This window comes from Varroa jacobsoni, unplaced genomic scaffold (assembly GCF_002532875.2).
Source record: "Varroa jacobsoni isolate VJ856 unplaced genomic scaffold, vjacob_1.0 scaffold_752, whole genome shotgun sequence".
In the NCBI taxonomy this organism is placed as follows: Eukaryota; Metazoa; Arthropoda; class Arachnida; order Mesostigmata; family Varroidae; genus Varroa; species Varroa jacobsoni.
This window is the reverse complement of record NW_019213654.1, coordinates 280,784-307,739: the sequence shown is the minus strand read 5'-3', so window position 1 is coordinate 307,739 and position 26,956 is coordinate 280,784. Positions and strand designations below refer to the sequence as shown.

Below are 26,956 nucleotides of genomic sequence, written 5' to 3'. Positions count from 1 at the left end.
AAATAACGAAATTCTTATTAAAAGCTTTGCTACCTAAAAGTGATTGATAGATTGATTGATGTAGTTTAATGATGGCACCAAGTAACCCGCGAGAAACGACTACCGTTTAGTTTACGCCTAGCGGAGATGCTGCTACACGCCATTGAAAAAGCTAAGGACCATAAGTTTGTCGAAGGTAACTTAGATATTTTTGTTAGGAACTAAAAACTGCCTGTGGAATTCAGTTCGCACCACATGATCAATTATATAGATGCAAATACAAAAGGAAGACCATGATGAGGCGAAGGTATTGGCTACAAAAGGGTACATTGGACCTAGAAGGGCAACAAATGCTTTGTTAGTGAAGCTTGTATGGGTTACTGCATTTGCATCATATCATTTTCAACAATGTGCAAACCATTTGACTAGAGAAGGAAATAATGGCTAGAATAGTCTGCATGCAACCGTCGCGGTACTACTTAGCTGTCTCCTAACCGTAAGGCTAACATAAACCTGAATGAATTTAGCCTGCGCGGCATGGCATAGGAAAACTCCGCATTTTTTTATGAATTTTTAAAATGTATAAATGTTCTTCAGGGTAGTAGATTAGCTGTAGATCCTGGTACGTTTATGCCTTGCTTTATTTCCATTTATTTCTATTACATATATACTTGTAGTGTATATAGCAAATAGAATATATAGCAAATAGAAATTCAATATAGTAAATATTCTTTTGTTTTTTAAGAGTAAGTAGTTAAATACGCATTGTAGTTTAGCAAGTAGAGTAAGTAGCACATCTTTAGGGTCTGGTAAATTACTAGACCCACTGGTTTTCTTAAACACATTTGCCTCTATGAAGTTAGTAGTAACTTATGGCAGTGTCTTAGCTAAACAATGAAAACAAAAACAACCAATTACTCGAAGAAGCTATTGGCATACTTAATAACAGTCAGACTAATTCAAATCTGTTATAACTGTTCTATTCTAGTCTCATCCTTCGCCAATCGATAACCATAGGAAGATACTGTTTCCTAGATTTCGCTTGGTTGGGTACGTCTGTTGACCCTATACCAATCTCGCACTCACGCTTTTCTTATTTACACAGAGAGCTGTACTTGTGTAAGGTGTTTGATTTTATACAAAGACCCCCCACAAAGGTTGCGTGTCGTATTTGAAGGTCAGCTTGGAAGCTCCGGACCTTGCGAACACTGGCAGCTACGGTCGAGCAGGCTCTGTACTACTCCATTAAAAGTTCCTCCATATAGAAAGACCAAGCGGTGAAAGGGCCCGCTACCAGCTATGTATCTTTGCATTGGTTAGAGTTCGACATGGTACCGTGCACCAGATCTGGGTGAGGGCCCATCACAGAGTACAGGGTCGGCAGCGTCTCGATCTCGGAAATTCTTTGCGCAATTGGAAAAGCGAGACGCGAGACGCGGTTATTTCGGTTCGGTTTTCGAAAGTTGATAGTGTCCGCTGCCAATAAATTCCTAGCAAGTTGCGTTTTACGTCCAATGTTAGCCGTCTATCGTCTCCGCCTTTGAGCAGTGTGGGCTAATATTTTATGATTCATGACTCCCGCTCGAATATATGTATACGTCGGAATAGCACAAAACTTCCGTGTTCATACTAGCCTAAGAGAAAGGGTGAACATTTCTAGCAGAAAATTCCTGTTATCTTTACTAGAGTACCTTAACCGAAACGAATTTTATACGCGTACTTATATATATATATATATATACATTTTGACTCTTTTATTATTATTTTATTTATTATTTTTTTATTATTTTGACTGTTTTATTATACAGTGCAGAAAATACGTGAGCTTATTTAAGCTCATAATTGATTCCATAGATAAAAGTCATATTATGATTTGTGTTATGAAACCGTCAGACTTTAAATAAGCTTGTATGGGCGATGTTTTGTTGTAGTATGTAACGACGAACTTCTCGAAATAACACTGTGACCTATCCCTCTCGGAAAGAATAATTAAAAAACGAAACAAAAACTAAAATCTGAATAATAACGCATAGTTTCGCGTTTCTTTTAACTCAACGCACTATTTATTGGTATGGTTTTGTCTTCAAGATGTTAAAATCGAATTAACAACTTTTTACTGTGACCCTTAAAGTCTATCTCATATCCGTACTAAGTAGCAGACCCTTTCCTGGCCTCAATGAGATGAAGGTCTTTATATTATAAAGTTACCCCGTTACTTCTGTATGCAAATTTTGCGCAGTCGCAGTGCTTAATATAGCGCAAAGCAGCTTCTATAAGAGCGGTTTATCACACAAGCTCGTAGCACTCAGGGTTCTTTCCTCGATACAGGATGATTAAGGCCAGCTAGGTAATCAAAAGTTACATTTATAAACGGTGCAACACATTTCCATTGTGAAAGAGTTATTGCTATTAAGCTGGATCCTTTAGTACCAAGTGTACATTTGGAGCCAATCTGTGTCTAATGAATAAAGTTACGAACCAAATCACTGATTTAACTTGAAAATAGAAACTAAAGATAAAAAGTAAGGTGTTGTCTTCAAAATTTTGCTTCGAAGAAGGTCTTTTTAGTTCGAACTTAGCTAATGCATGCTGAAGTACGAATTCTATGACAAAGTCATTTCTTGCATGAAGCTCGATTGGCCCCCTTCCGTCATGTTTGAATGACACGCCGCAAAGCTGTTGATCCTCTGAATCTCAGTCCCGTCTTTGCTGCATAAAGGACCGTCTCTACGGGCCACTCTTGGGGATCTCGCAGGCACTATTGCAATGTATGCGCCTGAGAAGAGGGACTCATTCACACCGTTTCCGCTGGAGAAGCTTACGGTTGTTTGTTTACAGCTTTTATTTCGCAACTCCTGGTACACTTTGCGATAGAACGCGCATCTGTACCCTATTCTCGTTACGTGCGGCATGCACGACTCCAATCATGTAAAATTCTTTACATTATGCAGTCGGTCGACGATAGCGAACCCTCAATCGAACGAATTGCCATTAGTCGTGTTCTGATCCAACGAGCAGTATTTGTAAAGTACATCTTGTTTTAGCAGTCGCTCACAAAAGTACGTCTACGCTTGCCTGTCGGATCCACGTATCGACGGATCCGACATCCAACAGCTCCAATATCGACACCTTTTTTTCAATAGGTATGTAGAAAAAGACCGTATCAATGTGTATTCCCACTGCCGATATACGATTATAAACTAGTCGCGTTAGCTTCTGTCATATGCGCGATTGGCACCTATTGGACAACTGTTTGTGTGTATTCCCAAGAACCTATCAAAATATAGACAAGTATAATCAACAAGCTATCAAAATCTACAGACCTTCAATATTTATTGCAGTTTCTACGCTTCTGCTACTATATATAGTGAATACTACTATATATGAATATAGCTATTCATTTTTCAATGCGCTTTAGGTCGAATATCTTTTATTCGTCCACGATTTAACATAATCGATGATGCCTCAAGTGAAGCAACGACAATTATATTACAAGTATAATGTTTTTATTTTTCTATGCTTCTGTCACTACTGTTGTTGTTACTTCCAAACGATCCATAACGAGACGGAAGGACAAGAGACAATATGTTGGTCCATGTTAGTCCAGCTACATGAAGCCTACCCTCGTTCGTTCCCGGGTTCGTGCATGAAAAGCACAGGAACGGGTACACACAAATATCGTCCAAGGAAGAGAGAGCTGGGTGGCAAATGAGGCGTTCCCGGTCCTCCTGCAGGCTATCCATATGATCTGTCCGGGGGATCGTTTTATGGCAGTCCTCCAGATCGTATACCATAGCAAGGGCTGCCGCTGCCGCTAAGGCCTGTATGAATACGGCAAACTGGGACACGAAACGGTCTCAAGACACAGACTCGCTATCAGGGCCAAGTTGAATGCAGGTAGCGTTCGAACGCCGAGATGTGATACATTGAATGGGAATGTGCACATGGGGAGTTGGGGTAGCTTTCGCGGAACGTCCAGCCGACCGGGCAGGCAAACGAGTACTTGGCAATACAAAATAAAAAGTAAGCAGAAGCCCTTAACGTAGTTACACACAGCAGCACACTTTGGCCGTAGTGAAGGTGGTGGACAATGTGATCGGGGCAATAAAGTCCCCGGCTGCTTGTCGGCCTCCGCCGCCGTCATCGCCAAAGAAAGAGCCACCGCTCTCACAGGTTGTCAGCTTTGTCCTGCGTTGCCTCCTGATCTATTTGATGCATCCCAATGCAATGCTGATAATGTGCGGCGCCGTCATCTAGCTTTGCGCCTTACTTTGGCACCGCACAATTCATAATACGCACCTGTCCTCATATGACCATTGCCACCCTTTCTACTTCGAGGATAAACAACCACGTCATGCTCTTGTATATCAGCTGCTTAACTGAATGCAATATATACAATGTATTATTAAGCGGAAGCCTATGAAGATAACTAAATAGTATTTGTCTCCAATAGTTGGTTGTTAAACGCGATACCTATTACTTCAGGCCTGGCTATGGAATATGATGAACACGTGTAGATTGGATTTCTTATCAGTTTGTATCGTCTTACAGACAGAAGCTCAAAATTCAAGCAATATCCTCTTTTGGGAAATAGTTTAAGAAATTAGATAGTAGATTCCTTCTTCAGGACAAGATTGGACCTGTTTAGCCTACGAAAGATAACCTTGGATTAACTTTCTCAGAGGTAGAGACTACAAGGTCTATTATTGGGTAAACTCGACCAACGTCCAGCCTGCCCTGGACTCGTCAAGTAAGTTGTTAATCCAGATATGGTTCTATAAGAAAATTAATGCACTGCATTTGACGGTCATTTATTGTTCCTCATGCGTATGGGCCTCGATTCCTGATTTAGGAAACCCCGTTGGATTTTCGACGTCGCCGCTACCAAGCCTAGCAATACGAAGCGGAGCTATAGTAGCTGGGTTTCCTTTTTTCCAATAACCAAAACTTATTGACCTTGTAGTATCGCCCGAATTTGAGAAAGCCCTTATTTTCACGAAGTCATATGATAATGAATCGTGCAGCTTTTCGCAATGAACCAATGCACTGAACGTACTGTGTAGCTGTGGCATGTACAGGTAAACTTCGACTTTTTCAGTGGGTTCGATCCATTCCGTGGGAGCGAGAACGCAAGCGTGAATGAGGTGGGCATCGCGCTTTCTCCGTATGCGTAACCATAACTTTTATTCGAGCGGACGTTCCTCACTTGGGTTGATGGCTCCGCTTCGTTCACCTCTATCCCGTGGGCGGTCGTTCTCGTTAAACGCTGTCAAAGTACAACGAACAAGAAAATATACGAAGTGAACGTTTCCCAGCAGAGAGACGAAGCCCTTGATTGCAAATCTGCTCGTCCACAAAGAAGTGGATAGAAACGTACAAAGCTGCTTTCCGTAATCAACAGTCTTTTCCTCCAGTCTTTTTTGGCTTGACAGCTATTTGCTGTCGAATATACACATGCACATGTGTTTTGCACATTTACATGAAAATTTGCTCGTGGCCACGCGTGTCCATTTGTTATGTGACTGTGAAATTGAAAGCCAAAGAAAACGCGCCACAATAGCATGCTCTCTTCCACCGGGTGACAGGTGAACACGTATTAGAGATTAAGTGTAGACCATGTGGGTATAGCAAAAGTAAAACCCAGCTTTTATTATTACTCACCGATACTAAAATTGCTGTTTGGATTTGAAGTAGCGTTTTGCTTATACTTTGTGTTTCAGTAAGAGGAGATTTATTGATGCGGCTTTTCCTCGTTATAAAACTGTTCTGATATAGCTGGAAACTGCAAATGTGAAGTTTTATAGAAAATGGTACCGCGACATCTTTCATGTAGTACATCACAAAGCTATCTAATATTATACTCTAGTAATGCGAAAAAACCTTTCTAGCAACACATCAAAAAAACGGCTGGATGTCTCTCGAGTGATGAAAGCCGATTTAGCGTCCTGACAAGATCAGGAGAACATCTGAACATCAATCATGTTACCCGATTCTGTTTTTTTTTGAAGGATTTAAAGAAATTAAACTGGCACTAATTTTCGAAAAAAAAATCAGAAATGATACAATAGAGTAGATAGGGATATCCAGCTATATAATAACTGCGCGTACCTCAAGTTTCTATCACATATGCCACGTATGTTTTTAAGGTTTACAAGCAGACAGCAACTATTAAATCGCCTTGTCGACGTTCCTTTTTGTGGCAATGGTAACGTTTATTACAGCCGACGTTCTACGTATATGCTCGCTAAGGCAAAGAGCCGATTTCCTAGCAGATTTAGCAATTAATGCAATCCAATTCATATTTATACAGGTTCTTTTTGCATAGGAAATGCTGGAAAGCCCCAAGACCATTGTCTCGTCGTACTGCACGTTCTGTGGGCTGGTTGGCAGCGACTGACGTTAGGGCTATCCCACTATGTCAGAATATGAAGAGTGCGGTAAGATCACTAATACGTAGCGTTGCGCCAACGAGGCAAAGTAGCCAGCTCTCGCATCTTTGCCCTCTCATCGTGATTGACGCTGAGCGCCCTCGATGTTTGTGACGCGTCCCGTACATGGTAGAACCTGTCTATGTTCACCCATTACACCCTACACTTCGTTTCTCTGTTAGCTGTGCTTCCTCTCTCAATGAAGCCTCCTCTTGCCATCCTTGCAAACAGACAGCCCCGGCATCAAAGATCTCCAGTGACGTCGGAGCTTCGTGACACCCGGACACCATTCCACGTATATCATATACACAGACGGCAGCAGCCATAGCTCTAGCTTCAGCAACTGTAAGGGTTTGACGTATGACACGGAACATGCTCGGCCTCTAGCCTAAGCACAGTCAGCTACACTATCCTACAAGCTGAGTTCGGATTTGTCTGGCTCGGCCATGTTAATCATTAGCGGAGGAGCGAGAGCAATGGGACATGTGTCCACTCTCGCGTAGTAATCGTAGCCCCGTCCTTTCTTCAGTCTGGATCACCGTCCCTTCCTCTCAGTGGATTCTCCCGAACGTTCTCTCCCTACTCTCTTGCTTCAATGAGCGAGCAAAAAGAAGCCGATCGATGGCAGGGGACTTTCTCCTTTCGCAGCCGCCGTCCCGGGTAGCGCATCCTATCTCGAGAATGTCACAAGAAAAGGAGGGTGAATCTCCTAGAGATCCTTGCTGCCGTAAGCTGGTCGGCGAGCTGAGCTGAGCTGTCCGCTGCTTGGTCTTCTCTGTGACGGCGGGCTCAACACTGCGCAGACGCTGCGCCGCGCGGATGAACCGTCGATCGTCCCAAAGCTCATCATAGGGATTGCATTCATTGGCAGCCCCAGCGAACCGGTGACACCGGAACCTATTGGAAAGATGGGACTGGAGGTGGACGCTGAAAGCTGCAAAGAAAGCTTCTTCCGGACTTGCTTGTCGGATTACCAAGAAATGGAGTACACACACAACTAATGGAATCCCGAAAGGAGATAACACCAAAGATCATCAGCATGATGTTCGACGCACGCTGATCGAAAATACCGCAGTCGAAGTGTTTGATTTTGCTGAAGACTTATGACAACTAAGTTTAGCCAGACATGGAAATTTAAATAACTTTTAACTATTCTTCGCCCAGATCGCTATCGTAATTACGGTGCACTCTTAATTTACGCCATGCATGTGTGTCCACGGAGTGAAAGATATTTTAAACATAAAAGAAAACATTGCATGATATCAAGAAACACTATAGGGGTTTACGTTCTAGGGACATTTCACAGATATTGCTCATCTATCGTACATATATGCTATGTAGATTGTAGTTTATACGATGAAAATCAAATAATATAACATTGCTGGGCCGATGACGCAGTGAAGATAAACCATTAAAAAGGTATCGATATACGATGACTTAGAGCATGAAAGCAGCCTATTTTCAAAAAGTTCACTAGTAAAATGCGTATACCGAACGGCGTAAATCGTCGTGCGTTACTAACACCCCCGTAATATTTACTGAGCGAAATGTCGATCTGACCTAGAGCAAGACTACGTTCATAGGGTCTCTTGCTTCTCCTCATCGTATTGTATTGTATTGAGAAACATGCGCATGAGCACTCACGTAAAAGATCATCGTGAAAAAGAACATTTGCTGACATCTAGCTGTAGCTAATAGGATAGATAGGATAGTAATACAGCTAAGCTACTTTTATACAGCGGGCTCTAATTAGACCTATTACCGGCTCCGTAAACACAGAATATATGGCTAAACCCTATCCGTAATCCTCCTGATTCAATCAAGAAAAATTCAACGTCTCAAAAATTTCAGTACTTGTTAGCTTGAACCCTTTGCGTAATTATACCAGGTATGTTAAGGTAATAACCAGGCCGATATTGGTTTCAATAGCAAATGATATAATTACAAACGGCCCGCGTCAAAACTGATTTGAGTTTTTTTTGCACAACTATGGTAGGTGTAGTAACATAATATAATTTAATACGCAAACATGCGGGAACTTACGAAAATATTTAGGTAGCAGGCCGCGCCTTTGGCCTAGCCTCACATGGATTCTGCGGTAGAATCGCAAATTACTCAGCCGACAACCATCGATAGAGAAAAAAACAACGGGGCGTCAAGATGGCAGGTAATGTAAAATCATAAAGAAACGCAGGCACCGGCAGATCAGTTAGCTTATTGACGAGCGTTCATAATGCATATGACATTATAACGGGATCAAAAGGGGAGAAAAATAAGAGTACCTAGAACATACGACAAGGGCTGCCAAGTCCTGTACATGAACTGCGACTTCTATTAGAACGCACAATGACGCAAAACAGCGCCATAGCGCGTCATTGTGCGTTGTTGATGAAAATGTCCCCGCTAGTAATGGTTGCGTGCTGCTTTTATTCGGAAACCAATTTAATAAACGTATGATGAAAAGGTCTCTTGATTGACCTTTCTGGCTTTCCCTTTCGGAGTCAACGATCATTTATATCGCGAAAACATCCTGCAAACGAACGGTTCCAATGTTTCGGTTACTTAACGGCCAACTTAACGGTTCGCTGCCGGCGAACTAAAGCAAGTCAACGCGCACAGGAACAAGCCGATAGACGTCTGTCCTCATGCTACCATACGCATGGTACACTCGTATATGGCCAAATATCGAGAAAGTTTGACAGTATGGAACGGAACTAAATAAATGAAATATAAATTTATTGCCTAATACTATTGGCTACGTCTGGGCCAATACGAACTCAACATCGAGGAAGAGCATCTAGTTCAACCAGTTCACGGCAAAGGTGACAATGTGAAAAATAGGCCCAGCTTGTCACATTGACTTAGATTTTAGAGTGAAACGAAGATTCGTTAAATTTCAATATGTGAAACTGGACTTGTAGTAGCTATTCAGTATACAACTGTAATAAACTAGTTATGTTGCTAACACGTTCGTTTGCTAAGGCTTCAGATATAACGGCAGGACCTATAATACTTTGACTCAATGCAGCAGAACAAAACATCTGATTGATGAAACATCTGATTCAGCATGCTTCCATATTACGATTGAAATGAATGAACATATAACGTGAAATCACAATGTACTTCTAAATAAGGTTCTCCATTTTACAGTGTTTTTCCTCTAACGTAAATGTTAGTATAATTAACCGAGCTGTCACGTTGGTAAAGGCTATTTCGCACTGGTATCGCACGGCGTTTTCATAGCAGAGACACTCAGCGCGCCTAAAGAACTGGGTAGTTGCGTTATACAGAACTCGATTCCACTCCCTCCGTTAACTTAGTCCGAAACACTTTCAATGTACGGCCACTATTACGGGCCCCGAAGATACTTGAATTGGCAATTTATTGCCTGGCATTTGACAATACGTTGGTAAATTCGTTAATAAATTTTTCCATTGGTACACCCTGTTCAAAGGATTCCTTTAAATAAAGCAGGGGACGAGAGCTCGATAATCGATTTTTAATACTTCCTAGCATCTCCTACAAAGGGTCTGTCCGTCTCTCCGACTTACCCCCTTTTACCTCAACGTTAGTTCTCGTATAACTTTATTGTAGGCTATTATATTTGTTGGTGGCGAGATCCTTCCTAAGACCTGCTATTAAAATGAATATGTTCCAATGTTACATAGCTTTCCAAACAAGTATTTAGAAAAGCAACACAATGCAGAATTCTATATCGAGGTAAAATTATTACGCAATTTTGTGCTCTTCACATCAACGCCCACCTGTGAGCGCAGATCTACAGATACTGGAAATTCAACCTCTTTCCGATTTGGCCTTGTATGTACAGTTGCTTTCAAATACTCTTTGGCCTGTGCACGTAATCACAATGTATATTAGGCGCTTAAAAGTGAATCACCATCACATTAGTTATACCCCTCTTATCGAAAAAAACATGAAGTGTTTTTTGAAGAATAGTGCAAAAACAGATGTGATTAACAGGGATTTACGAGCTGATCATCAGGTAATAGCTGATCTGAGCAACGTCAAAACCCCTAAGGCGGAAACGGAGGGAATGGAACGAAACGAGATCCGGAAATATCTTTTTCTCAAAAAAGATTGAGCTCAGGAAAAATATTTCGTCATTATGAAGACAGTATCGTTAACACAGACTCTAGAGCTAGACTGACACTGCTCTAATAAAAAGCGAGGTATGCATAATAGCAGAAGAGTTCCGACCATTGTAAGATTAACTATAACGTGCTTGTAGAAGGAGAAACAATAGGTGGCGTTTCAATGCAACCATAGCGGCTTGCAGATACAACGAACAAAATACGTGGAACTTTCTAGTTAAAGAAATGAGCACCTCCTCAGCTCTAGCACTAATTCTTATGACTATACAATTAATCTTAAGAAAATCCTTGTTGTATGCGAGTATGCGCTTATCATGCTGCCTTAAATGCTGACAGGCAATGTTTATGCTCGTACTCACCAATTGGAGATAGTGATTCGGCAGCCTTTCAAATCTTGTAAATTGTAATAGGTTGGGCTATATACGTAAGAAAGACCGAACATTGTTTAGTGATACCTAACATTATCTTATTTTGGTCGTTCAGAGTAGTCGGTGCATCTTTTACCGTCTTTATCGCCGTCACTGCTGCAGCATGCGCAATGCCCTACACGGGCGAACGGTTGTTCGCGTCACTCACGATGCTCTGTTGCACTGTCCTTCAATTCATCTGGACAAATGATGATGTCACCAGATTATCTATCGCTCTATCAATCAAGCACGAAATTGTCCCCTTTCAGCCGACACCCGTTCTTGATCATGTTCTACTGTTGCTCCGATCCATTGGTCTACCGCTTCTGGACACACCTGGAGAGTTTGGAGCTCCACTTACCTTCCTGTCTGTCAAGTCGTTCATGGACATCTGCCGAACCCTGAATAAGCGTCCATGACAAGTGACCGCAGCACGATACGAAGCAATATATACCAACTTTCCTAGCTTATACTTTGGGATTTGGGCCTGGGCATGTGCAACGGTCCGATGACATTTAACCTTTTTCGTTTTATGTGAATATATATGAATAGTCTCTGAAAACGGCAAAGTTTTAAGTACAATATCAGCATATCAGTGTACGATCTTACCCTATTCATACATAACAACTGTAATAGAGCAAGCCTAGTATCATTAACAAGCTAATTTACCAATTATGTGCATTTATATTGTAACGTGTTTTTTTTTTTAGTTTATCATTCACAATTTACAATTTCCTAATGTGCCAAAGATACATATAGTTAGTGTAGCATAAAACTCCATGGCTGAAATTGGAGGTAACGCCGCTGAACGTCAACGAGGTATAGTTAACCATTTAAAAAAACTGCTCAGGGCATTTAATATTCTATAAAGAAACACTATATTGTTTTCCCGTTTTATATCAGCGTGTAGTTTCCGCTAGAAACCACTAGCCTGTGTTATTCTTGACAATCTTATAACAAAGCATAATTTCGTTTATCATATTTAAAAGTCTATACGTCAAATTTGAACCATATAACGGTAATGCGAAAAATATCTTAGAGAATGAAAATGTACTTAAAAACTTTACCAACGACACAAGGGTAAATCAAGTATATGTTATAGCGTACTGCAAGCCATATTTGGTTGCCATCAAGCCTTCCTTGCCCCTATTTCAGCGCATTTCCTGTTAAGGTCTTCATTATCTACTGCACGAGTTAGCATCACAACTAAAAAAAGGACGCAGCAAATAGCTATTTCCTGTTTAACTATTACTGGCGACACCCCTTTTGCATGTTTGCTGGAAGCGCCTCGTTTCCTTGCGAGGGCCCATAACATTGCCTCTTCTGTGTGGCTGCTTCCCGCAAAAAAAGTTTCGACCATACTTCATGCGTCCGGCAGTTCGAACATAAAAGCAAAGCCCAAATCTGTTATTTGTTTAGAAATTCATGTTTATTCGAATCGCAGCTGCAGCAATGTAGAATTTATGGACATTTATAAAATCAGCGTTACAGTAGTTTTACTAGTTGAGCAAAGAAAGAAAATTTGTTGTAAGCAAACATCGGGGAACAACAAAAACGCGTAACATTTAAATCAAGTGCGTATCAAACTGCTATATTTTCTTAATACGAACTTGCAACTTCAATTATCGTAGTTAAACAACGTATACATACGTAATAAAGAACGCGGAGCTTTTCGCACATACACTGTGTATTTCAAATATTCTGAGCTATCAACTGGTTTCCTATTAATTGCGAGATAGCTGTCTTATATATCGATCAGCGTACTTGTGCCCATTACGTCGAGGCTAAAGTTTTTTTTTGTCAAAAAGTAAGCCGTACCCGGAAAAGCGTGTCAAACTGTCGTTATCTTTAGCGCTATATTTAATATGCTCTATGTACTAGAGACTGCAGTGATTCCTTCTAGATTACGAATTCGTTTATGTAATTTATGTCAAGACGTACTGTGATTGCTACTAAAGGCTTGCTGAGGAAATATAACTTAAAAACTGTCCTATATAGTACTCAATTACTAAGCTCGATGTTCTTACGAAAACACGATTCCATTCACGTGGTTTTGTCTGCACGCTAGCACAAAACTACATTTATGGCAGTCTCGATAAGTTCCCATGTATGGATTGTGCTATTTGTGATCAATAACGTATCCTTATTAAACTCAATACAAAGTAGAATCGTTGTCAGTAGCTACAGCCATAAGCTCCTTTCATTTAACCCCCCCCCCCCCAGTAATTTGAGAATAACTGAAACGAGCACAATCTCAGAGCATCTGTTCAACCGGGTGCCCGTCAAAATGCGTACAACTCTACACAGGTATGCCCCTGCCATAGGTGAGGTTGTTAGACACAATTTATCAGAATCCTATCACCCCACCAATTGCCTGCAAAAAAGTTCTACCGGGAAGAGAAAGGTTGCGCTGAAGCCGAACGTCGGGCTTTTGCAAAGGGGGAGCTATTGCCATCCTCACTCCCTACACGACGCACCCTGAACCCTTCGTTAGTCGAGCCTCTATAAGAAACATGGGAGGGAAATATTAAAGTTTTTGTGTAGGCTGTTAAGGTAACGGAAGGAGAATTTTCCCTGGCGATAGTAATCCCCTCCTAATTAGAGGGGAGCACTGTTGTGTCACTATACTTCTTGAGACAACCGCACAACTCTCACATTCAGCTGTGAATACAGCCCGAGCCAAAGGAAACGTATGGTTATCGTGCTTTTTCCTGTCAGCTAGTGATTACGTTTTATTTCGTCAGATTACAACCGGTTCGATAACAACTAATGGTAAATAAAGCGTTCAGATAAACATCGATTCGACACATCTAGGTAGACACGTAGGTTCATGCCTATAAATATCGTTACAACCTAATTAAGGTTCGTGACGAATATTGAGTTGATTACAATTAATGGACGATGAAACACCAATGAATTATGAAGCAACTTCAGCGACAAGGTATTATGCAGCAAGAGAAAAAGAAGCTAGCTATATTATGTTGAGGAGGTGCAGTTTCTCACAATTATGGAACGGTAACATGTGTTGAAACTTTTTGAGCGTTTGAAGCTGTGTGTCAGCCAAAGCTGAAACACGCTTGATAATTTCGAATATTGTTTTAATTTAACAACATAGGCATCCTTCAAGTCGAATTGGTATGAGTTAGTACAACAGCGATGAAACATTCCGCCTATAAATTAATGGCTCGTTCGAGTATCCGAACGATCATCATTATCGACAAGTCGTATTGTACTATAGAATATATCCTACCTATATATAGACGTATCCTAACCTAATACTTTCACGTAACGTTCTCACCATAATAAACGTAACGGAAAATCGCATCGTACGATCCTGTATTCATTATTGATGTTTCATTTCAAGCGAGCGTGATCAGCGGAGCCCAGAAGTTTTTTACTTTATACTTAATAATATAAATGTTTCATTTGAAATAATTAACCCGGCTAGCTAGTTTTGCCTAGCACACTTTCGCCTGCTAATAAAAAAATTTGTGATAGACATACTAAAATATATATACTGTACCAAACTGTATAAAACTGTGCGATCGTTTGCATAAATGCCATATACATAACATATACTCTGTGCGTGCTGTGTTTTTCAAGACGGAACATTTGTCTCTGTTACACCGTTAAATATTGATAACTGCGAAAATTGCATCCGATACGAGTTCCCTTTTAATCTAAACGTAAAATCCTATCTCCACTCAGAAACCCCTACAAATGCTGTTTGTAGGGTCACGACAAACTACTAAATTCAAATTGTTACTAAGTGCAAAACCACCCTTGTACAACAAAAGGCGTTTAAAGCCCACTAAGCTTATTGGTCTAGTTCGATTTGAATTAGGCCTGATTGGGCTTAAAGAGCGATCGCCTATAAATAGAACTAGTTTATATAAATTAGGTAGGCCGGCCTCCTTGCGTGGCTACACGGTAGAAGTCGTCAAATCACTATACGTATTAATATCGTGCAGTGACCTACGAATGCTATAAGCTCGTGCATCTGTGACGAATATCTCGATTTGAAACGTTCTGCATTAGCGTCCTGTCTTCTCGCAGAAAAATAGGTTCCCTCAGCAGGACCACTCTTGGTGCAGGTAAAGCACTGGATAGATTGCCAGCCATCCTGTTATCACATCAAAATTATTGATCCGTCTTCAGAGCTTTTACTGCCAATAATGTATCGAGCTGCCCGCTTCCACATACTGTCTTCTATTTCGATCAAAGCATTTCATTAAGATATTTATTTGTGCTTTTGTTTAACTTGGAAGCGAGGCATAATTAATATATATTCGGGCCATTTTATATAACAACGCTTAACCTCGTTATCAGCACGGGTGAAGTGACGATAGCTCTCCCAGTTAGTCTGTCGAACACATCGAACAATGATGGGCTCCCTCTCAGACGCAAATGGGTTTCCTCACAAGCCCTTTAAGCTCATTCTAAACTACAAACTAAAAAAAAGGACAGTTTCTAGGTAGGCACATTAATCAGAGAAAGCATTTAGAACTACCATTTGCAAATCAAATCGTCGAACGGGTTAGCCCTTTAACCAGGCAGTTTTTCAGTAAGATCATTACTACAACGACGAAAAGCCTATTTTTTTTTCTTTTCGGTCTTGAAGAAGTGTGTGTGTGTGTGCGTGCGTGCGTGCGTGCGTGCGTGTAAATGAATAGCGTCTATTATGGGTGGTCTATAAGTCAATCTTTTAGGATTTATAGCCTTTTATTTATAGCTTACTGTTACGTTCACCATCTCACTCAAAACGACAGGGGTACAGTCATAACATGTATAGAGTAGACTAATTAATTACGGTACTTTCGCTTCAACCTAGGTGGCTAATTACCTTCAGTCAATACGAATGTTAGATTCTATTCAGCTGTTTATTGATCGTTTACTATGAAACGCATATGGACAATTTCTAGGTTAGGCTGAACTGAAAAACGATGCTTTCATGACAACGTAACGTAAGAAATGACATGACACTGATTAACAATTAATGGTTGGGACCAATTTGGATTCGACTCATTTGAAAAAAATACACACCCTAAGGTCACCGACCATCATTGTGATTACGATTTTTCTAACTCTGAAAACATCTGAACCTCTATTGAAGTTAATGCTCTTTCTTCTCTGGCTTTTCTGCGTCCGACTTCACGGTACCAACGGAGCACAGCGGGTCGAACCGCAGGCCTCGTTGCCACACATCATTTCTTCCCAGCCCGCCACCTTTAGCTTCGAACCTGGTGTTTTCGGCTGATAGCAAAGCCGGTATAGCAGAACTACGGGGGTTCAAACGATGGTGCCATGAACGTTAAAGGTGCCCACTGGTACTGATGTCCGACCGAGGCTCAGGCTTTATTCACCACTCTTCGTTCGAAATGGCTCGTTGCCTCCTTGGGAATAAGTTGGCGCGTTATCGCTGTCTCTATTCATGTACACACAATCTGGACTTTCCACTACAGCCCCGATTCTTTATTCTCAGATAGCACTGTCCCAATGGAACTTACGTCCCAGGCTCCATATTAATAATCCTACAAAAGCCTCCCAAGTTAGTACCGAATGGTCTAGCTAGTATTAAGTTGAATTTAGATCTCTTCTCTGTGCTCAGTGAACTCTATAAAACTACTGAGGTCGATATGATTACGTGATACAGGCATGAAATCAGACATGCATCTTGGCCCTTTCTCTCTCGCTTTTTCTATATATATATATATATATATATATATATATAGAACGCCATCCAAAGCCAAGCATTTTAAATAACTTTTAAAGTACTAACAGTTAACAGATATTTAGGTCTTATTATGGCTTTGGTTAGTTCATGATATAAGCTACTTCTATGTACTCAGAAAATAATGAGCTTAGGGGCAAATGCATTGTTTCTCAACTTTCTGTCTCTCGAAAGAGATTGTGTTGCTCAAATGCATCAAAGGCTACGGCAAACCTTGACAAAGAATACATTTAGGAGGGTAACAGCTTGTTGCTCATGTAATAATTTTAAAGAAGGAAATAGGGGGTTAAATGGCACAGAAAAGGTGACTGCACCTCCATACGTCAAATAGAGAGAAAAAAGGAAACTTTGTTTTTCACAAACCTGGTATAAGACAGGTAGAAACACACTCTATTAGCATTATATATTATGAGGATGAACACTCCCCAAACAAATAGCTTGTCGTATATTTATTGGGCTGGATAAAGATCTAAAAAGCGTAGCTCGATACATTTCCCAACCGTAGATCATCAGGGAGCCGTTGTGACAGTTGCGGCTGCTGCAGTAGCTCGGACCGAAAAAACCGATCGACATGCTAAACTCTCTTTGGAACGGAGCATTTGATTTGTGGCCGCAGGCAGGCCAGTTGCGTAAATAGGTCAAATAGACGCCTGGCGCTTACCGTCGAGAGTCCCGAAGTAGCTGTAAAAGCTTGTAGCAGCGGTAGGAACTCCGAGCTGAAGCAATGAAGACTGTAGATGAGTCTGCATTTGTGCGATCGATCATAATGGCAAGTTATTGAATGAGGCGATGATGACGAGAATACATAGGTACGTAACTGGGGCAATTGGCGCACTGCCGCAGATCTCTTATCGACATATTGTATCAACTAGGCAATCACCGAACGACAAGTAGAGCCAGCAATGATACCCGTTAGATAGCGAGGGTCTTAACGTATGTTCTTGCAGCTTTTATCTCCCGTTACCATTACAGAAATTGAACTAACAAATGGCTTTATAGTACACTTCAGTGTTGAAATTCGAGTGCGCATAACCACGGTAGAGCGGTAAGCGCAATAGGTTCAATAGGTTTTAAGAAAAAAAAAAAAAAAAAAAGAAAGAAATGAAGAAAAGTGACGACAAAAAAGATGTATCTTTTCACATCGGTTTTCGCACACACGTTAAAAGTACTTAGGCGGAAATGACTAAATAGGTAACAATAATCCCGTGAGTAAAAATTGCTTCTAAAATATACAATTCTCAAAAACGTTCATTTTCTGGAACCCTAAAAAGAGGCCACAACAAAATGGAGGTAAGATTTTTGACATAATTTTCCTCACGCAGCTTCAGGTTCTCTCTGACTTGCGCCATTTTTCATACCTCCACTTTTACTTTTAGCGTAAAAAAATCCGTACTCCGGCATCTTTCATTTTCGTGAGAATCTTGAGAAAATGAATGGAATCTGATTCTATGTATCTGGTAAAAATTCACAAACTCTGCCCAAGTTGTAACTTAGCCCATACTCGAATTCGATTAGAATGATCTTCAGTCCTCAGCGCTCTTGCCATTGCCATAAGCATGTGCACGAGCCTTAAATTAAAGGATAGCGTAATACTACAAATACATGTAAATCGCTAAAATGGCGTTTATCTGTAAAATGCTTAAGATCTTATAAAACGAGACCACCCTTATTTAGCAACTAGACAACATAGAACTTGAAATGTTGCTTAAATTGTACTTAAATATTCCTTATTTACTAGATGCATTAGATGATGATTAAAGTTACGTAATGAATGACTAATCGTACGGAAAACACATCTAGACTGAATAAAGCAAATTTTATTTTATTATTATATATTATTATTATTATTATTATTATTATTATTATTACACTTGTGTAGTTTCAGCTTGCTTTAAATGTTCTTGTTTACCTCTCCACTGTTTGTTTATTTCGATATCTCATCCGAAGTTGTTCTCTCTTCCTCCTGTGTTGCCATGGTCAAAAGCTGCAGAAGTTGCCTGGTATACGTGTGCAATGATGGCGAAAACTTCATAACTGAAGGGACTGTTCGAAAAACGTAGACAACTTCAATCAACCATACAAGGTCAGTGAAGACCCAGGACGGTAGGAAACATGTTAATTAGCCGAAAAAATGAAACACCTGCACTCACCAGACTATTGTCAAGTATTTTTGAGTGTACAGAATTTAACCAGAAATTAGGCGCCTGAGTGTGCCATGGACTTCGTGAAGCCTACGAGGAAGTAAAGCTTCTTACTGGCCCTCAACATTTTGTTTTGTATCGGGTAATGCATAGCCACAGTTCTAGACACGACGGGTGACGATGAGCGGTCTATTTATAGCGATATGAAGTAGGGCAAGTAATAAGTAGCTCCGAAATACACGTTTAAATCTACAGCCGGACTACTTATCAAAGGCAAACTGAAAGAAAGTCATTTCATTAACCTGGGAGCTGTTATGGTCAGGATGAAGCGAAGCTGCTTGGAAGCCGTTGATGCTAATCTCACAATGACACTGAACGGGCTAGATGGGACGACTACTGAATACCACTTAGCTTAATAGAAATCTATCTACACATATGTTTGAAAATAGTAAGTGTTGTATTTTGCCACTGACTCGCTTTACTACCTACCGTCTTCGGTAATGATGGGTTGCGTTTCAAAGACAAAACAAAGTGCCGTCTGACCATAATCATAGCTCGTTAGAAAAACAAAAACTTACTTATATCCAACTGGTATTTTCACGACCAGTAATGAATTGCAGTAAGCCTATTTGGGTCCCGTTATTGAAGATAACTTGAGGAATATCGGCGATGGGCTACTTGTACCTTTGTGACACTGACACCGGTCATTTTCAACAGTGCGTTAACCTCCATCCTACCCCTAAATGATTTAGTTTCATCGGTTAATCGAGGCCTTCCGACAGAAAAATACACCCCGATAGATAAAGCAAAACAAACCACCCTAATTTGATAAGATCAACTAATGCAAATGATTCCCATAATTAAATTCTAAATTTGTTGGAGGTGGAAATGAAATGTCTATTTTTAGATCTCAAGAATCTATATAATATGATATACTGTATTCAAGACAAAGCCAGGATCTTATGACGGCAACGCTGAAGTTGTAAAGCCCTTGAAGAATTCAAGCGGAGGGTTTTTGCGCCCATCATAATTACTAGTCCACGTTCTGATGAGCTATTAGTTTTTGGGTCGCTGACAAATGAAGTTTATCAATATTTGATCTGACGGAAAAGAATGAGATTAAGGCCTGGAAGTCGGTCGTCAAGATACGTCATAGATTCATCCATTCGAACGGAGTGCTGGGTTTTTTTCTATGTAAAATAACTGAAATTACTTTTCTGCCGACAACATAGGTAGTATTATGACACTGACTATCGTGCCATCGGTGACGCTAAGGTGCAAATAAACGCCGCAATTCAAAGTGGTTCAATTGACTAATACAGTCCGAGTTAGATACCCTAGGCGGTAATCGTACACGTAACTTTTACTTGTGCGATCGAAAAAAAACAGTGTGAACTATTACATCTATATAATTCGTATTGTTGTTGTTGATAAATCCTTTGCCTTATATCATTACCATTTTTTCATGTAGCAATTAACTAGTAAAAATGAGAGAAAAAATTGTATAGGGCGGCCAATGAGCATCGAGCTAGATAGCTGGTGCTTAATTAACAAAGAAAAATTGCTAGTGCTTTGTCGTATCCGTCCAAGTATCTCCCTCCGAAAACACCTTTACTGTTACTTTGGCCGCATACGTTAGAATGCTTTTTCTGTTTAAGACAAACTAGTCAGTATTTACTGCAATTTGGTTGATCATCGTCGATTATCGATTCAAGAGTTGCGGGTCGTATGCGCATAGAAACACACCAGTTTCTTGGTACTGGCGATAATCAAAGGCTTTTGTGGTAGGATCGGTTTGAACATTTCAGGCCGAGTTATGGACGATTGACCTTCGCTCCTTTTACTAAGGGCGAAATTACTTCTATAGTCTTTTACATTCACGAATTTGAATCAAACACTCCCACAGAACCTCTTTTTGTTCTACTTCTAATCGCATTTGCATGTAGTCCGAACCGCTTAGGTGATCACGGCCTACAGATACCATCAGTTCGATCCCTTTAGTTTTCGCGCTAAACCTTTTATGTTTATATTGATGTCCATTCTTTATCCGTATCCACTTTATCGCCAGCTTCTTACTGTCGTCCACCACAACCCTGAAGTAGTATGTGGGTATGGGGACAATCGGCGTGACAGGGATGCTATTGCGTGACACCTTTACCGGGTCTGGCTACATCAACACACGCCACGCCTCGTCGATTACACGATACGGCTTAGGCAGAAAAATGAGAGACGAAAGTGGCGGGGCTATAGAAAGGACATCTCACAGAGAAAGGTCGGGGACTTGTAGTAGTTACTGGCAAACAGTAGCTCTGTGTATGCTAGAGCAATTATGGTAGGTAAGGACGACACCTTTTCTGCTCGGAGCTAGCGTTATTGTAACTGCTAACCAATGGAGCAATAATAGAGCGTAAGCGTAGGAGGCTCTACCTAGCAGCAGCTACTCAAGGGTGTGTTCACCCTCCCTACACTTTTTCTCGTTGTACTTGCTATGGGCGCTGTACACCTGGGGTTGAACCCACATGGGGCGTAAAAAGACAAAAACTAGCTCTGACTGATGGAGACCTCTTTTTGTCTGCCCATCTCAGCCTATCGATATCCCGTATTACGGGAACATATGTGGGGGCGAGTGATTCTGTATTGCTAATGGAGTACTTAAGAATGTCGAAATTGCTTGTTTTAGCATGTACTACCTTTCTCTTCAGGCTGAAACGGTACGTTTTATATCATGCACGTCTGGTTTTTTCTTATGCATGAAATTTTCTCAAGAGAACATCTCTCATTCAATCAGGCCTTCGCCTTGTTGCCATTTGAAAACATTTCATTAAAATATTCGTTAAAAGGCTGGAAACTCTGCTAGCTAACACACAAGCTACCAAAAAGCTGATAAAATCGTTTTTATACAAAGCATTTCATACTAACGAGAAAAAGGGAAGAAAAAGAACTAAGAAAAAAAGGCGAAGTCTCAAAATAGAACTCGCTGCTGCAGGAACGAAGTATAGCTCACAAAATCTAACAGCGGGGAGGTACTGAAAAGCTATAGGGGGAGAACTGTAGCAGAAAGGGACGACGTCTCACGGGAGTTGGCAAAGTGGTCTGCGATTTAACCGATCTGGTTGCTTTCCACAGGAGAGCTATGTGCTTCTGCTATTGCGTTTTGCTTAGATCTTAATGCACTTTAGGACATATCACAATCGAAAGACAGGCACTGGCTTATTGTACCTCTCCAACTCGTTTCGTAGAACTATGCTATACAAAATGTTTAACATTGTAAGTCAGGTTTACAGATTACGTAATCACTACCTAACTTCCAAACTTTACAGTTTACAGTGTTTTTCAAGTGATTACTTTGGCTGTCGCCATACTTCTTCAATGCCAGGTGTGCTCGATCTAAGTGTACGCGCTAAAATAATGCTGGCTTTTTTTTGGCGAGACCCTCAGGGAAGCCAAGGATATTATGCTTTTTTTCAGGAATTTCTGTTATTCTAGTTATTGTTTCACACAAACTCCAATAAACGTTACGACTTATTTGTTTTAAGTTATGCTTGCGATTATCGAGACTTAGCTACGCCTACATTTTGTTATTACACGTTCGTCTATTTTTTTTTCGACCTTTCAAGGTATCCGTTAGATTTTTAGCGATCCTTAGCGTCCTACGAGACCCTGGAGCTCCAAGCCATTGCACACCCAAAGTCGAGCGCAAAAAAACGTTGGTAGCTAAGTTAAGTTCGAAGTTATCTTTTTATTTAGAATATAAGAAAAAAAAAACAGCAGATTTTCGTTTCATATCAAGTGCTTCGAACGCTTTTCACGATCTTGGCTCCATAATAACATTCAACATAGTAGTATTTCAATCTCAACTTTTATGTACCAACGTTTTCGTCTGTATATACCGTTTAAAAACCATCCTTTGCTATTTTTTCCAATGCGTTTGCATTAAATTGCGATGCAACAAAATAGGCGCGGTGGCTCTGTGTCGAAGTTTTACAAAAACATGCTTAACGAAAAAAAAACGAGGCATGCACTATTAACCCGTCTTGGATTTGTTGAAGCTATATACAGTGAAGTAACTTTGTTAAACAGCATGAAGTATAGCGCACACGATGTTTATATAACGTCTACGGCACTTTGGAAGCGTCTTACATCGGATCGGCTTGCTAGAAAACATTAAACGTAATTCAAATAATGAACCACCTGTAGATTTATTTATTACAGGTTGTATTTCTACAACTATCGCCAGTACTGAGCGTAAAAGTTCAGACAATTATTTAGATTTGATAGCTATATACACGCTGTATAAAGAAGAGGCAAGCATTGTCTTTTGAGCGTTGTCAGTTTTGTTAGATCATTTTCGAGCATAATAAAAGGAATCGATCGCTTATCCTTTATCATCATCATCCCGATTTGTTCTCTTGCTCGGATCAAGGACCGAGGCACACTCAAATGAACAGCATCTTGTACTTTAAAGAGGGAATCGATTTATTGATTTTTTGATAATTTTTTGACATTTAAACATGTTTTTTCGATGTGATGACAGTATATGTGAAAAGTTTCGAACACGTAAAATTAACAGTTCGAGAGTTATTCGGTCATACAGTAACTAATTGACGTTTTTTTATGGCCAGCAAAGCGAGAGCTAGGTTGTTTCATATATCTATATATATATATATATATATATAGTGAAACTGCAACCTGACGCAACCCTCTCGCGCGAGAGTGGTCTCTATATGAACTTCCGCTAGTTCTGTGGAAAAACAGTTCGTCGGGAGAAGCCTTTATCTCTTTGTTTATTGCTAAGAGATAGCGTCTAACTCAACGCGTGCCTCTAGTGCAAGTATAGCAATAGACGAAACTTACCGTTTGATGTTCTACCAGCGAATCCATAGGACTGATTTGTAGACCTAAACACGTTTTCTGCACTATTTTCACCTAGTTTAATGAACGTTGAAAATGCCGCGGACCAATTGACTGTTTGTAGCCTTTTAAGCGTATAGTTTCTGTAATTGCAATGTACTTTAGACAACGCGTTCGTATAGAAATACACAACCTACTATGTACATGTATTACAGGGCCAATGGTGATCAATAATTCGTATAGATTCTGAATTATAATTTTCATAGGTTGAAAAAGTAATGAGGATGAACCAGCAGTCTGTCATAGTCTCAGTGTGCCAGGCTGTCAAGCAAATGTACCAGAGGGCATTGATCTGCATACTGTTGAACACGTTATAAGTACAGCCCTAGCTGGGTTCAATACACAATAGAATACTATTTTATATACATTAACCGATTGTTATCAGATTAATCGTAACAAAACCGGTGACAATAGACAACTTAAACACTAACTATATTTCTAATATAATTATATGAAGCAAGCAAAGTTTGGATTCTGGCGAACCAATAGATAAGACTATGAAGTCACAGTCCCCTGCCCCGGGGAAGTTCATTTTCATTTATAGCAGTACAAAAAGCCGTTTCTTGGCGAATTGTATCGCAGACAACGGTATTCGTGTAAATGGGCCTTTTTCAAGGCTCCGGGTGCCGGCAATAGTTGTTCGGATTGGTGCGCAAGGCACCCTGTGGTGGCGAGCCAGCTCCTTGAAAGGGCCTAGTTCTCTTTTGTGTTCGGTCTGTGACGTTTATGTTAGTTTAGTTCTCAGCGCAGAGGAGCGTTGCAAAAAAAAAGCGCGACCTTAGTAAATTCACTTATGCTGACACTTAATACGTTCACCGACAGAAATGTGCGACCCGCACGCACATTCTAGGAGAAACGATATATCTAAAAGTAATGAAGTTATTGTTCAAACATTCATAAATAATCTTCGTGAACCAAGCGGCGACACCCAGTTGAGTCGAACATGAAAGCAGCTTCTACCAATTCTATGCAAAATAGTAATAGCATGCGAAAGTAATACATAAAATACAGGATAGCCTCATTTGAGGCACAATTTATGAGCAATGTAACAGCTTTCTATGAAACGTAAACCGAATACGGACGGCCGCAGAGAAAGTTTTATTGGTTCTACAGTTATCCGGAACGAACGACGAAAAAAAGGCAAGATTCGTGTTATATGAATCATTCCTCCTATAGCCAGTAGCTAACCCAACTAAGAATCACGAGGAATCGCCCGCAGAAGCAGTAGTGTTAGTGGGAGTTATAGTAAAAACAGTGGGAAATGTTTTATCGCATAACAACGGCCGTCGTCCCGTTAGCTGTTTCTCGTGACCAGCGCATTGTTAGACCTGCTAACCCTGGTGTCAAGCATCTTTGTCTTGTTATGGGCCAGGGCTAACGTGCCAACGGAATCGCACCCCAGGGGCAGCCTCTGCTGCTTCAAGCGACCACATAGAGCAGTATGCTTGGAAAAGTGAGGGTAGGGGAAGGCTCTGCTGGTACGTAATTCCTCCTATTCTATAGAGCAATCCGGCTGTCCCTTATCCTGGGGCCATTTGATGTCGCCTTGTCAAGAAGATGAGGGTTAGTCGAAGTAGAGGTGGGGTGGCGGTACGATGGTAAAGCGAGTCAGCGATTTTCCGGGGGTGTGGCTGTGACCCAGAAGCGAGTACCCGCATACTTTACATATGCATGCAAAGTAGGGATCTGAATACAGGATCCTATGAGGATCCTTATAGGTTTTACGCTGTGAGCAGCAAATGACCAATACTGTCTATGGTTCCTATGTACGTAAACTTCGTGTGTATGCCCTACTTGTCCCGTACTTAAGAATAAAAATATTTTATGCGTGTGTGTTGCCCGAGACGCACGTTTCAAACTTACGAGACAATATGTGTGTGATTAAGTGTGTAGACAGTAGAGTCTAGTTGTTTGTGGTCACGTTCGGTTACTCTTCTCATAGAAAACGGCTTTACTTATCTAGCAATTGCAACTCAAAGCGCTTATAGTATTTATCTATCAATCCTGCTATCAGATGTCGGAAATATTGTATCAATTAATACTGTACTTCGGATTGATCTGGCTACGCCCATCGATTGCTGATTAAATTTTCAAATGACCTGTAGTTAACTTCACCTATCTACGCAGTTCCGCATCCTTGATTGTAACTTATAAGTTTAATTGAACGATATACATGTGTATAACGTCTTTTATCTAAAAACGCCAGTCTTAAACAAATAAAACAATCCGTTGTCATTATTAGCAGGCAGTATATTATTTCGTCCGAAAACCACTGCTGCAAGAGGCTTTTGCTTCTTCGCATTTACTGTGACAATGTACTGTGTATTAGCTTACTCCTGTTCGATTTCTAAAGTTCTAGTTGTTAGAAACAGAATCCTAGAACGTGCTTTTGAATTGTTTCGCTGGTTGTTGATATCTTTCCTACTTATCACACAAGTTGATGTCTCTGAAAATCTATCTTGCATTTCCTTTCTATGGAGAGTCCTTGAGCATTGATATATTTTCAAGGAGCCAAAGTTCGAGCAACGTGCTTGAAAATACGCAGTGTACTGCTATTTTAACATAAATTGACGTAGGGGGTGCTCGTCATCATTAAAACCTAACAATGGCTTGCTTATTTACTACCTTCTAAGATATACCGTCAGGCCTATTACATTTCTGATATAAAGTTAATTACTGTTACGACCTCTCAAACAAGGGCCTGGTGCCGAATTCCAGCCGGCCAACCAGCACTCTTAAGGCCCGTGATCAGCTTGTTTGGTCTAGTGACGCAAACATTGGACGTCCAGTGAGCAGGCTTTAATTCATTCGCTTGCTCTGTCCCTTCTGTAAACTTGGTTTTTTTTCGTCTGAACTTAGAAGAAGAAGTAGCGGTGGCCGAGGTCCGAAGAGAAATCAAATCGAGTGAATGTTGTTACGCTTCGAAAACAATGGTTGCAATAGTGATGGTGTTGAATATTTAATTTACATGCAATTAATCTTCACTGCCCCTGTTAATGTCTCATTGTTCACCGAGCATCGTGTACGCGTGCACATCGTTGAGGGATGACGCATAACAATGCTGCCACTCCTGGCGTTCGCCACTAGCGCCCAATCCAATTTGCGTACAGGCTTTTCAGCGAGACAAACAACTGGAACTTTCCCAGCAGCCGACAAGGTCGACCAAGACATTGTTACAATGGTCTGCACGCGTTTTTTTGTTAGAGACAACAACAATTACGATGTGCTTACATTGCTAACTGTCCTC

At 40.6% G+C, this 26,956-nt stretch overlaps 1 long non-coding RNA gene across 1 annotated transcript; it reads left to right on the top strand.

The window, feature by feature from the left end:
• LOC147753091 (uncharacterized) lies at window positions 1-11,690 on the top strand. The gene is made up of 3 exons (XR_015312233.1): window positions 1-175; window positions 10,411-10,597; window positions 11,003-11,690. It is a non-coding gene; the product is annotated as an uncharacterized LOC147753091 (long non-coding RNA).
• Window positions 11,691-26,956: the final 15,266 nt, after the last annotated feature.